The sequence below is a fragment of the Ranitomeya imitator genome, chromosome 4, assembly GCF_032444005.1.
Source record: "Ranitomeya imitator isolate aRanImi1 chromosome 4, aRanImi1.pri, whole genome shotgun sequence".
Taxonomy (NCBI): Eukaryota; Metazoa; Chordata; class Amphibia; order Anura; family Dendrobatidae; genus Ranitomeya; species Ranitomeya imitator.
In genome coordinates this window covers 381638439-381652100 of record NC_091285.1, presented here as the reverse complement: position 1 = coordinate 381652100, position 13662 = coordinate 381638439, and positions in this window count along the sequence as shown.

Genomic DNA, 13662 nt, shown 5'->3' with positions numbered 1-13662 from the left:
GGGGGATCTACGTCATGGGCCAAACTAGCCAATCAGAAAGCGAGCCCCTCAGTAGTCAAGGTAACAGAACGCCATCAGGCTCCCTCCACACCTCCACAGTCTGTAGTGTGGAGCTAGTGAAGCCAGGCTGCTGCCTGTTAACTCTGCATGTACTGGCTAACAGTCACTGCCTGCTGGTGGCAGGTCAAAAAGGCTATGGATGAGGAATATTGGTAATCAATGGCTACAAGCACTTACCCTAAATCACAGGAGTAAGTCTGCAACTGACACATGTGCAAACTAGTGACGAGCCAGCACTAAAATGCTCGAGTGCTCGACCCAAGTAAAGAGTATAATGGAAGTTAATGGGAATCTCGAGTATTTTTCCAGAGGCCAATCCCTCTGGGCGTCTGGAAGGCGTCTGAAAAATTGCTAAAATCAATGGAAACAGCACTGAACTGGCAAGGGAACAGCATGGAGAAGACCCCTGGAAGAATCTCTGACTCCCAGGTCGATGCTGGGAACAATGTTGTCAGAATATTACACCATTTTTATGGACTGACAATAATACATACAAAATCAAAGAAAAAATGGATTTGACTGGAAAAAAAAGCTAAGAAAGATTCTTTCCAGGATAATGACTTGTATATAAATAAGGCAAAATAGATAAGAGAGGAAAACACTACTCCGCTCTTTGGGCTATGTTCATACATAGTGTTTTGCTGCGTTTTTGCATTGCTTTCAATGTTGAAAAAAATGTTTACCAGGAAATGTAATTTTAACATTTTTACTACCTTATCTGGCCATGTGGTGTGTGAGACATGATCAGACACATCCTATTTAACCTCCTTACCCCCGAGGGTGGTTTGCACGTTAATGACAGGTCAATTTTTACAATTCTGACCACTGTCACTTTATGAGGTAATAACTCTGGGACGCTTCAAAGGTTCACGGTAATTCTGAGACTGTTTTTTTTCGCTACATATTTTACTTCATGCAGGTACCACAAGATGAGTACCAAGTACCCACAGACCACTATATCACAATACTATAAAATCAATAAAGTTTATTGAAAACAAATTTAAAAATAGTACATAGCACCATGTGAGTTTTATCAAAGAGAATTAGTCAAAATTCCATGAGCAGCGGAAATACCGCATCCAACCATGTCATGTCAGGCATTGAGACACACTATAATCAATATTACTCTCATTTAAATATAAGATTCCCAGAGACATCCTTTAAGGTAATTTCTACATCTATTGTTCCCGGATGATGAGAATTCAATATATGGTATGAAAAATCGGATATTATGAGTGGATCAATGCTTACCCATAGTTTGTGCACCGCTGCCCAGGAACGCCCCGACGCGCATTTCGCGGAGTGTCACATTTTCCTCACAATAATGTTGTTTTAGCCCCAAGTTTTTAATTTTTCTAAGGGCTAAGAGGATTTTTTTACAACTGAGGGCAATTTTTTCCTGAATGTACCTTACATGTAATCGGGAAATATTTTTAAGGTACAGTGCAAAGCTCAGAAGGCAAGAAGCGCCAAATTTTACGGTTATGGTTTGCAGGTGCCATGACCCACTTGGAGAGCCCATGAGGTGCCAGAACAGCAGAACCCCCATAAGTGACCCCATTTTACAAACTACACTTCTCGCTGATTTCATCTAAGGGTCTAGTGATCATATTGACACCACGGGTGTGTCACTGAATTTTATTCCATTGAGCAGTGAAGAAAAAATAACTACATTTTTACCATCAAAATTTTGTTTTAGCCCCAGATTTTATATTTTCACACATGAAGTGGGTAGAAATGGCACCAAAATTTATCCCAAAATTTCTACTGAATGTGGCAATGCTTCATATGTGGCTGCACAGAACTACTTAGCCATACGGAGTGACTTGGGAGAAACGGAGTGCTGTTTGCCTAGAAGAATTTTTTTGTCTCCATACACAGAGCACCTCATTGCTAGAAGAGCAGTACCCCCTTACGTGACCCCATTTTGGAAATCATACCCCTTTGGGAATTTATCTACAGGTGTAGTGCTGATTTTCACTCCTTGGGTATTTTCCAGAAACAAGCAGCAATAAATGTTGCTGAGTGAAAATTGCAAATTGTCATTGTAGTGACCAGTACGCTGTAGAGACCAGTATGTTATGCTTAGCCCTTGCTTCTGGAGGCATGTGGATCGCCCCCAGTAGGGCCGTGGGGTACTCTGTACCGGGTTCTTCGGTTCTCAAGGGGGATGTCACGGTGGCTGACCCGGTCCGTGGCCCTAGGGATGTCCGTTGTAAATTGGGGGAAAGGTCTTTAAAGGGATAATGTTCGTGACGCCACTTGTGGTATTCGGTCAGGGTGACCAACGCTCCTTAGGAGTCCACTGGGGTGACGTTATGGCAGCTAGATGGTATACCTTCCCACAGGTGATGTATGTCCCCAGGGCTTCCCAGTGTATAGATGGTGGATGGTGTGAAGCGCAGTGAATAATGAGGACACAAGGTTGCAGTCTCTTTACCTTTTTACTGAAGGCTTCAGCATCCACAGTCCAGAGCACCAGATTACAGGGCAGGCAGAGTCTGGCCGGTCTGAAGGCAAATCCAGAGTCCCCTTATCCAGGTGGAAATCAGTAGCCTTCCTCTAGCGCCTGAGTGTTGTAGTCCCTTCCTGCTGAGCTTCTCTGTAAGGTCCTGACAACTATTGTAGATGTTATGTCTCTCTCTCTGTCCCCCAGATGGATAGGAACAAACCCGTATGACTGATGGCCTGAGGCTTTTTACAGGGAGTTTAGCACGCCCCAGCCCCCACAAATCGCCACCGTGCCTCCTGGGTATAGGTGCAGATCAGCAATGTGCAATTCACTGTCCTGCTGGTCTCTGGAGCAAGGCATGGAGACGATTGCTCCCTCGGTGTTCTGGCCACCTGATTCTGCGCCTCAGAATGAGGCAGCCTGTTGCAGGGCAGAACTCCTTCTGGTTTCCTCTCCTTTTTGCTATGACTTCGTTTCTCACCCTCTACAATACAATTCTCCTTCGTGTCCCCCCTTAGGATGCTGCCGCACGCCAGGCCGACGCAGCTCCGTGGCCTTCTGTCTAGGCCTCTGACAGGATCCCACCCCAGTCAGGGACTCACTACCTGAGTGGAGCTCAGATAGCTGCTCACTGGGTGAAGCCCAGCTCGCCTCTGCTTAACTTCCTATCCAGGCCACCAGTTTTACCTAATTGTGAGGAGTGCCCTAATAAATAGGAGCATGGCTCCCCCTGGTGGACGGGAGTGTGAAGTGTGTTGTGTGGTTTGTAATACCTGGCAAAGAGATCTCCTTTATTGCCTTCAAACGTAACATCACTCCCCCTGGTGGAAGAATTACATTACTGCAATGACCAGAACCCTGGGGCGCTGCACATGCACCTGTAAGGCTGGTTTCACATTTGCGTTTTTTGCCGCTGCGTTTTAGCGCAAAAAAACACATGCGTTTTTTTTCTATACTTAGCATTAAAAACGCATGCGGTTTTTTGCATGCGTTTTGCCGCGTTTTGACGACGCATGCGTGGTTTCTATGCTTGCGTTTTGTTGCAGAAATGCAACCTGTAGTAATTTCTAGCGGCGTTTTTTTGCCGCAAAAACGCATGCGTTTTTTTGCGGCAAAAAAAATGTATTGCTGTCTATGTAAACGCATGCGTTTTTAAGCACATCTGTTTGCATGCGTTTTTAAATGCATGCGTTTCAATAGAAAAACTCAAGAATACACACTGATAAGCCACCCCCAAACCTAACCCTAACCCTGTGGATCCTAACCCTAACCCTAACCCTAAAACTAACCCTAGGGATCTTAACCCTAGGGTCCCTAGGGTTAGGGTTAGGGTTAGGATCCTTAGGGTTAGGGTTAGGATCCCTAGGGTTAGGGTTAGGGTTAGGGTTAGGATCCCTACGGTTAGGGTTAGGATCTCAAGGGTTACTAGGGATCCTAACCCTAACCCTTACCTTAACCCTAGGGATCCTAACCCTAACCCTAGGGATCCTAACCCTAACCTTAGCTATTTCTGTTTATAGTGGGTTTTCTAGTTGATTTTGATGATTGGCAGCTGTCACACACTTCTCATCATGAGTTTCAAAAACGCAAATGCAAGAAAAAACGCATGTAAACGCGTCAAAACGCCGTGTTTTTTTACCACATGCAAAAACGCATGCGTCTAAAAAACGCAGCATTTGCACACGTTTACATGCGTTTTTTGCACCACCTGCGTTTGCGTTAAAAACGCTGCATTTTTTAACGCAAATGTGAACCTAGCCTAAGTTAGGTGGCCACTCATCGATTCAGAAATGGCAAACATGTGGAAGCTATCTGTGGTTTAGGTACACTGTGGAGCTCAGAAGGGAGGGGGCATTCGGAATTGAGAGCACAGAATTTGCTGAATTTCTTTTGGAGGGTTATGGAGCCATTTCGCTATCCCAGAGCCTTTCTACTGCCAGTAACGTGGAAGCCTCCTATACTTTCGTTAACAGATGACAGACCTGAGTGAGGGCTTGCTTTTTTGTGGAATGAGTTAAAGTTTTTTTGGGAACATTTTACATAACATTTGGAATCAGATTTATCTGGCGCTCTACGCTGAGCACTTACTTTGGGGTTTCCATCTAAATCTCTGAGTGACTTGATTGACATGAAATCCCCGAGGGATCCATTCACAAAAATGAGGCAGCAGAGTTATGCCGGACTCCGTCTGGCCTCTGTTCAGCTGTGTCCTTCTTTTCTGAAGTGCACTGGAAGCAAAAGCACTGTGTTCAGAAGTGGTAATTCCAGCTCCAGTAGCGTAAAGTCTCCCACCACTACCTCTTACATACAGCTGCTACAGGGAAATTACGAATCAACACATTAATCCCTTCATGACCGGAGCTTTTTTCGGTTTTGCATTTTCGTTTTTCACTCCCCTTCTTCCCAGAGCAATAACTTTTTTATTTTTCCGTCAATATGGCCATATGAGGGCTTGTTTTTTTGCAGGACGAGTTGTACTTTTGAACAACACCATTGGATTTACCATGTCATGTATTAGAAAACGGGAAAAAATTTCAAGTGTGGTGAAATTGCCAAAAAAAAGTGTAAGCCCACACTTGTTTTTTGTGTGGCTTTTTTTACTAGGTTCACTAAATGCTAAAACTGACCTGCCATTATGATTCTCCAGGTCATTATGAGTACATACACATCAAACATGTCTAGGTTCATTTTTATCCAAGTGGTGAAAAAAATTCCAAAGTTTGTTAAAAAAAAAAAAGAAAATTGCGCCATGTTCTGATCTCAGGTTAGGTAAGGGCTTTATTTTTTGTGTGCTGATCTGATGTTTTTATGGTACCATTTTGGTGCAGATAGGATCTTTTTATCACCCTTTATTGCATTTTAATGACGACGACCAAAAAAAACGTAATTCTGGGTTTCTGATTTTTTTTCTCGCTACGCCGTTTACCGTTCAGATTAATCCTTTTTTTATTGATAGATCAGGCGATTCTGAAATATGTGCATGTTTGATTTTTTTCATTGTTTTATTTTGAATGGTGCAAAAGGGGGGCTAGTTAAACTTTTATTTGGTTTTATTTTTTTCATATTTTTTTGGCATGCTTCATTAGCCTCCATGGAAGGCTAGAAGCTACCATAACTCGATCGCCTCTGCAACATAGAGGCGATGCTCTGATCACCTCTATGTAGCAGAATTACAGCCTCGCTATGAGCACTGAGAACCAATACCTGGTTTAAAAACAACAGTATCACTGTGGTTGATTGGCCAGCAAACTCGTCTGACCTTAACCCATAGAGAATCTATGGGGTATTGTCAAGAGAGAGATGAGAGACAACAGACCCAACAATGCAGACGAGATGAAGGCTGTTATCAAAGCAACCTGGGCTTCCATAACACTTCAGAAGTGCCACAGACTGATCGCCAGACTGATCGCCTCCTTGCCAAACTGCATTGATGCAGTAATTGATGCAAAAGGAGCCCCGGCCAAGTATTGAGTGCATTTACTGAACATACATTTCAGTAGGCCAACATTTTGGATGTTAAAATCATTTTTTCAAGCTGGTGTTAAAGTATTCTAATTTACTGAGATAATGACTTTTGGGTTTTCATTGGCGTTAAACCATAATCATCAACATTAGCAGAAATAAACACTTGAAATAAATCACTCTATTTGTAATTACTCTAATATATGAGTTTCACTTTTTGCATTGAAGAACTGAAATAAATTAACTTTTTGATGATATTTTAATTTTGTGAGATGCACCTGTAGTAATACAACCCACCAGCTATTTTGGTTGAAAAAATGTTCCCCTAAATTAGAAGATGGATCCTCAGAAAAGCATTTTTTTCCCATTACTAAGGAATGGGTCTCCTACACTGGTAAAGCGTAGGGTTGAGCGAAACGGGTCGAACATTTTCAAAAGTCGCCGACTTTTGGCGAAGTCGAGTTTCATGAAACCCGATCCGACCCCTGTGCGTGGTCGGCCATGCGGTACGCGACTTTCGCGCCAAAGTCGCGTTTCAATGACGCGAAAAGCGCCATTTCTCAGCCAATGAAGGTAAACGCAGAGTGTGGGCAGCGTGATGACATAGGTCCTGGTCCCCACCATCTTAGAGAAGGGCATTGCAGTGATTGGCTTGCTGTCTGCGGCGTCACAGGGGCTATAAAGGGGAGTTCCCGCCGACCGCCATGTTACTGCTGCTGATCTGAGCTTAGGGAGAGGTTGCTGCCGCTTCGTCAGAAGCAGGGATAGCGTTAGGCAGGGTCCATTAACCACAAAACCGCTTGTGCTGTAGCGATTTCCACTGCCCAACACCATCTTCGGTGTGCAGGGACAGTGGAAGCTCCTTTTTTTTTTTTTTTCCTCAGCGCTGTAGCTCATTGGGCTGCCCTAGAAGGCTCCCTGATAGCTGCATTGCTGTGTGTACGCCGCTGTGCAAACCAACTGCTTTTTTCAAAGCACAAATCCTCTTGTTCCTTCCTTTCTGCACAGCTATCTTGTTTGTTTGTCCACACTTTTTATTTAATTTGTGCATCAGTCCACTCCTTATTGCTGCCTGCCATACCTGGCTGAGATTACTGCAGGGAGATAGTAATTGAAGGACAGTTCCTTTTTTTTTTTTTTTTTTTTTTTTGTGGGAGATTAAGATTGACATTTCTGCTAGAGTGCCATCTCTGTCTGTGTCATCTCTCACTCAGTGGGCCATAGAAAGCCTATTTATTTTTTTTGCTTGATTTGGGTTCCAAAATCTACCAGAAAAAATCACAACATCAATCAGTGGGAGAAAAATATTGGCCTCAGGGCTTGTGTGCCACTCCTTACTCCTGTGTGTGCCATCTCTCACTCAGTGGGCCATAGAAAGCCTATTAATTTTTTTGCTTGATTTGGGTTCTAAATTCTACCTGAAAAACTCAATAAATCAATCAGTGGGAGATTAATATTGGCCTTTGGGCTTGTGTGCCAGTCCTAAGCGTGCCATCTCTCTCTCTCTCAGATAGTGGGCCATAGAAAGCCTATTTTTTTATTATTTTATTGGGTTTATAAATTTTCCCTGGAAAAAAAAAAAAGTGGGAGATTAATATTGGCCTCTGGGCTTGTGTGCCAGTCCTGAGCGTGCCATCTCTCTCACAAATAGTGGGCCATAGAAAGCCTATTTATTTTTTTGGTTGATTTGGGTTCATAATTCTACCTGAAAAAATCAATCAATCAATCAGTGGGAGAAAAATATTGGCCTCAGGGCTTGTGTGCCACTCCTTACTCCTGTGTGTGCCATCTCTCACTCAGTGGGCCATAGAAAGCCTATTAATTTTTTTGCTTGATTTGGGTTCTAAATTCTACCTGAAAAACTCAATAAATCAATCAGTGGGAGATTAATATTGGCCTTTGGGCTTGTGTGCCAGTCCTAAGCGTGCCATCTCTCTCTCTCTCTCAGATAGTGGGCCATAGAAAGCCTATTTTTTTATTATTTTATTGGGTTTATAAATTTTCCCTGGAAAAAAAAAAAAGTGGGAGATTAATATTGGCCTCTGGGCTTGTGTGCCAGTCCTGAGCGTGCCATCTCTCTCACAAATAGTGGGCCATAGAAAGCCTATTTATTTTTTTGGTTGATTTGGGTTCATAATTCTACCTGAAAAAATCAATCAATCAATCAGTGGGAGATTAATATTGGCCTTTGGGCTTGTGTGCCAGTCCTAAGCGTGCCATCTCTCTCTCTCAGATAGTGGGCCATAGAAAGCCTATTTATTATTATTTTTTTTATTGGGTTTATAAATTTTCCCTGGAAAAAAAAAATGGGAGATTAATATTGGCCTCTGGGCTTGTGTGCCAGTCCTGAGCGTGCCATCTCTCTCACAAATAGTGGGCCATAGAAAGCCTATTTATTTTTTTGGTTGATTTGGGTTCATAATTCTACCTGAAAAAATCAATCAATCAATCAGTGGGAGAAAAATATTGGCCTCAGGGCTTGTGTGCCACTCCTTACTCCTGTGTGTGCCATCTCTCACTCAGTGGGCCATAGAAAGCCTATTAATTTTTTTGCTTGATTTGGTTTCTAAATTCTACCTGAAAAAATCATTAAATCAATCAGTGGGAGATTAATATTGGCCTTTGGGCTTGTGTGCCAGTCCTAAGCGTGCCATCTCTCTCTCTCTCAGATAGTGGGCCATAGAAAGCCTATTTTTTTATTATTTTATTGGGTTTATAAATTTTCCCTGGAAAAAAAAAAAAGTGGGAGATTAATATTGGCCTCTGGGCTTGTGTGCCAGTCCTGAGCGTGCCATCTCTCTCACAAATAGTGGGCCATAGAAAGCCTATTTATTTTTTTGGTTGATTTGGGTTCATAATTCTACCTGAAAAAATCAATCAATCAATCAGTGGGAGATTAATATTGGCCTTTGGGCTTGTGTGCCAGTCCTAAGCGTGCCATCTCTCTCTCTCAGATAGTGGGCCATAGAAAGCCTATTTATTATTTTTTTTTTTATTGGGTTTATAAATTTTCCCTGGAAAAAAAAAAATGGGAGATTAATATTGGCCTCTGGGCTTGTGTGCCAGTCCTGAGCGTGCCATCTCTCTCACAAATAGTGGGCCATAGAAAGCCTATTAATTTTTTTGCTTGATTTGGGTTCCAAAATCTACCAAAAAAAATCACTAAATCAATCAGTGGGAGATTAATATTGGCCTCTGGGCTTGTGTGCCACTCCTGACTCCTGTGAGCGTCATCTGTCACTCAGTGGGCCCTAGAAAGCCTATTTTTTGTTTTATTTGTTTTCTAAATTCTCCCTGAAAAAATCATTTTATTTTCTTTGGTTTCTAAATTATTCCTGAAAAAAAATCATTTTTTTTGTATTTTTTTTTCTCTAAAGTCTCCCTGAAAAAAAAAAAAAAAAAAAAATCTGTGGGAGATTCATATTGCCCCTTCTGCTTGTGTGCCAGTCTTGACTCCTGGGTGTGCCATCTCTCTGTCTCTCCCCAATTGTGGGCCATAGAAAGCCTATTAATTTTTTTGCTTGATTTGGGTTCCAAAATCTACCAAAAAAAATAACTAAATCAATCAGTGGGAGATTAATATTGGCCTCTGGGCATGTGTGCCACTCCTGACTCCTGTGTGCGTCATCTGTCACTCAGTGGGCCCTAGAAAGCCTATTTTTTGTTTTATTTGTTTTCTAAATTCTCCCTGAAACAATCATTTTATTTTCTTTGGTTTCTAAATTATTCCTGAAAAAAATCATTTTTTTGTATTTTTTTTTCTCTCAAGTCTCCCTGAAAAAAAAAAAAAAAAATCTGTGGGAGATTCATATTGCCCCTTCTGCTTGTGTGCCAGTCTTGACTCCTGGGTGTGCCATCTCTCTCTCTCTCCCCAATTGTGGGCCATAGAAAGCCTATTAATTTTTTTGCTTGATTTGGGTTCCAAAATCTACCAAAAAAAATAACTAAATCAATCGGTGGGAGATTAATATTGGCCTCTGGGCTTGTGTGCCACTCCTGACTCCTGTGTGCGTCCTCTCTCACTCAGTGGGCCCTACAAAGCCTTTTTTTTTTTTTTCCTAAATTCTCCCTGAAACAATCATTTCATTTTATTTGTTTTATAAATTCTTCTGTAAAAAATAATTTTTTTTTAATTTTTTTTTTTCTGAAGTCTCCCTTTTAAAAAAAACAAACACAAATCAGTGGGAGATAAATATTTACATTTGCGCTTCAGTGACAGTCCTGCGTGTGTGCCATCTCATTTTTTTGCCAACAACAACAGAGTGTGTAACATTGTGGCTGATTTTCGTTGTGGTCTCACCCACCTGTAAAGGGGTAGCTAAATCATACTGAAGTTATAGCTCACCGTGTAAGTTGTGTGACAGCAACAAATACCGTTCGTTTGGTAACGTTTTTAAAACAATGAGGAAGTCTGGTGGAAGAGGTCGTGGCTGGGGGCGTTCATTGTCAGCTGGTAATGAGGGTAGTGGTAGTGGTGGAGCATCAGGTGGTCGTGGGAAAAAAAATATTGCACCTAAGTCTGGAGCTGTGGAGCCAGGTTCGTCGTCTGGCTACACAAGGCCTCGAACCCTCCCTTTTCTGGGAGTAGGAAAACCGCTTTTAAAGCCGGAGTATCAAGAGCAAGTTTTGGCTTATCTTGCTGACTCAGCCTCTAGCTCTTTTGCCTCCTCTCGTGAAACTGGTAAAAGTAAAAGCAGCGCGTCGTTAGTGGATGTTCACGGTCAGGGACAAGTCGCTTCCTTGTCCTCTTCAGCAAAAACAACAACAGAGAAGAATGCAGCAGGCGACACAACGGGTTACTCCATGGAGCTCTTTACACATACCGTCCCTGGCTTAGAAAGTGAAGCAGTTAACAGTCCATGCCCATTACAAGTTGAATCTGACATGGAGTGCACTGATGCACAGCCACAGCCAGACTACTATGCTGGTCCTTTGACTCAGACCACAACATTGCCCTCGCAGGGTGCTGATCAAGAATCAGACCCTGATGAGACTATGTTGCCCCATCACGAACGCTATACCACCAACCGACACGGTGACACAGACGAAGTTGCATACGAGCTACAAGAAGAGGTAATAGATGACCCAGTTCTTGACCCCGATTGGCAGCCATTGGGGGAACAGGGTGCAGGCGGCAGCAGTTCTGAAGCGGAGGAGGAGGGGCCGCAGCAGGCATCAACATCGCAACAGGTTCCATCTGCCGGGCCCGTATCTTGGCCAAAACGCGTGGCAAAGTCAAAACCTGTTGGAGGACAGCGTGGCCATCCGGTTAAAGCTCAGTCTGCAATGCCTGAAAAGGTATCCGATGCTAGAAAGAGTGCAGTCTGGCATTTTTTTAAACAACATCCAATTGATCAGCACAAAGTAATCTGTCAAAAATGTTCAACTACCTTAAGCAGAGGGCAGAATCTGAAAAGTCTGAATACAAGTTGCATGCATAGACATTTAACCACCATGCATTTGCAAGCTTGGACTAACTACCAAACATCCCTTAAGGTTGTAGCACCCTCGGCCAATGAAGCTACTCATCAACGCAACATCCCTTCCGGCAGTGTAGGGCCACCATTTTCTGCACCACCTGCAGTATCTGTGCAGGTTTCTTTGCCAGGCCAAAGCAGTCAGGGTCAGGGAATCTCCAGTTTCGTAGTAGGAAACACTGCATCTAGGGCACAGGCGGAAACAATACTGTCTCCAACCGTCTCTCAGTCTGCCATGTCCACCGGCACCCCCGCTAGTTCCACGATCTCCAGCTCTCCAGTCCAGCTCACCCTACATGAGACTATGGTTAGAAAAAGGAAGTACGTAGCCTCGCATCCGCGTACACAGGGTTTGAACGCCCACATAGCTAGACTAATCTCGTTAGAGATGATGCCCTACCGGTTAGTTGAAAGCGAAGCTTTCAAAGACCTGATGGACTACGCTGTACCACGCTACGAGCTACCCAGTCGACACTTTTTTTCCATAAAAGCCATCCCAGCCCTCCACCAGCATGTTAAAGAGCGCATCGTCCATGCACTCAGGCAATCTGTGAGCACAAAGGTGCACCTGACAACAGATGCATGGACCAGTAGGCATGGCCAGGGACGTTACGTGTCCATCACGGCACACTGGGTAAATGTGGTGGATTCAGGGTCCACAGGGGACAGCAAGTTTGGGACAGTTCTGCCTAGCCCACGGTCTAGGAAACAGTTGGCTGTAGCCGTTCGCACCCCCTCCTCCTCCTCCTCCTCGTCCTCCTGCAGAAGCGAGAGCTCGCCCACAGACCGCAGTCGCACAACCACTCCATCCGCAGCTGCCACTGTTGCACACCAGGTCTCCCATTATGGGGCAGCTACTGGCAAACGTCAGCAGGCTGTATTGGCTATGAAGTGTTTGGGCGACAACAGACACACCGCGGAAGTTCTGTCCGAGTTCTTGCAGCAAGAAACGCAGTCGTGGCTGGGCACTGTAGATCTTGAGGCAGGCAAGGTAGTGAGTGATAACGGAAGGAATTTCATGGCTGCCATCTCCCTTTCCCAACTGAAACACATTCCTTGCCTGGCTCACACCTTAAACCTGGTGGTGCAGTGCTTCCTGAAAAGTTATCCGGGGTTATCCGACCTGCTCCTCAAAGTGCGTGGACTTTGCGCACATATCCGCCGTTCGCCTGTACACTCCAGCCGTATGCAGACCTATCAGCGTTCTTTGAATCTTCCCCAGCATCGCCTAATCATAGACGTTGTTACAAGGTGGAACTCAACACTGCACATGCTTCAGAGACTGTGCGAACAGAGGCGGGCTGTTATGTTTTTGTGGGAGGATACACATACACGGGCAGGCAGTAGGATGGCAGACATGGAGTTGTCAGGTGTGCAGTGGTCGAAGATTCAAGACATGTGTCAAGTCCTTCAGTGTTTTGAGGAATGCACACGGCTGGTTAGTGCAGACAACGCCATAATAAGCATGAGCATCCCCCTAATGTGTCTGCTGATGCAAAGTTTGACGCACATAAAGGATCAGGCGTCTGCACCAGAGGAAGAGGAAAGCCTTGATGACAGTCAGCCATTGTCTGGTCAGGGCAGTGTACAGGACGAGGTAGCGGGCGAAGAGGAGGTGGAGGATGAGGAGGATGATGGGGATGAGTATATTTTTAATGAGGAAGCTTTCCCGGGGTCATTGGAAATTGGTGGCGTGGCAAGGGCGGGTTCTGGTTTTTTGAGGGACACAAGTGACGTAGATTTGCCTGCAACTGCCCCTCAACCAAGCACAACCGCAGATTTGACAACTGGAACTTTGGCCCACATGGCGGATTATGCCTTGCGTATCCTCAAAAGGGACACACGCATTACAAAAATGATGAACGATGACGATTACTGGTTGGCCTGCCTCCTTGATCCTCGCTATAAAGGCAAATTGCAAAATATTATGCCACATGAGAACTTGGAACTAATATTAGCAACAAAACAATCAACTCTTGTTGACCGTTTGCTTCTGGCATTCCCTGCACACAGCGCCCGTGATCGTTCTCACACGAGCTCCAGGGACCAGCAGACCAGAGGTGTTAGAGGGGCAGAAATCAGAAGTGGCATTGGCCAGAGGGGTTTTCTGACCAGGTTGTGGAGTGATTTTGCTATGACCGCAGACAGGACAGGTACTGCAGCATCAATTCAAAGTGACAGGAGACAACATTTGTCCAGTATGGTTACAAA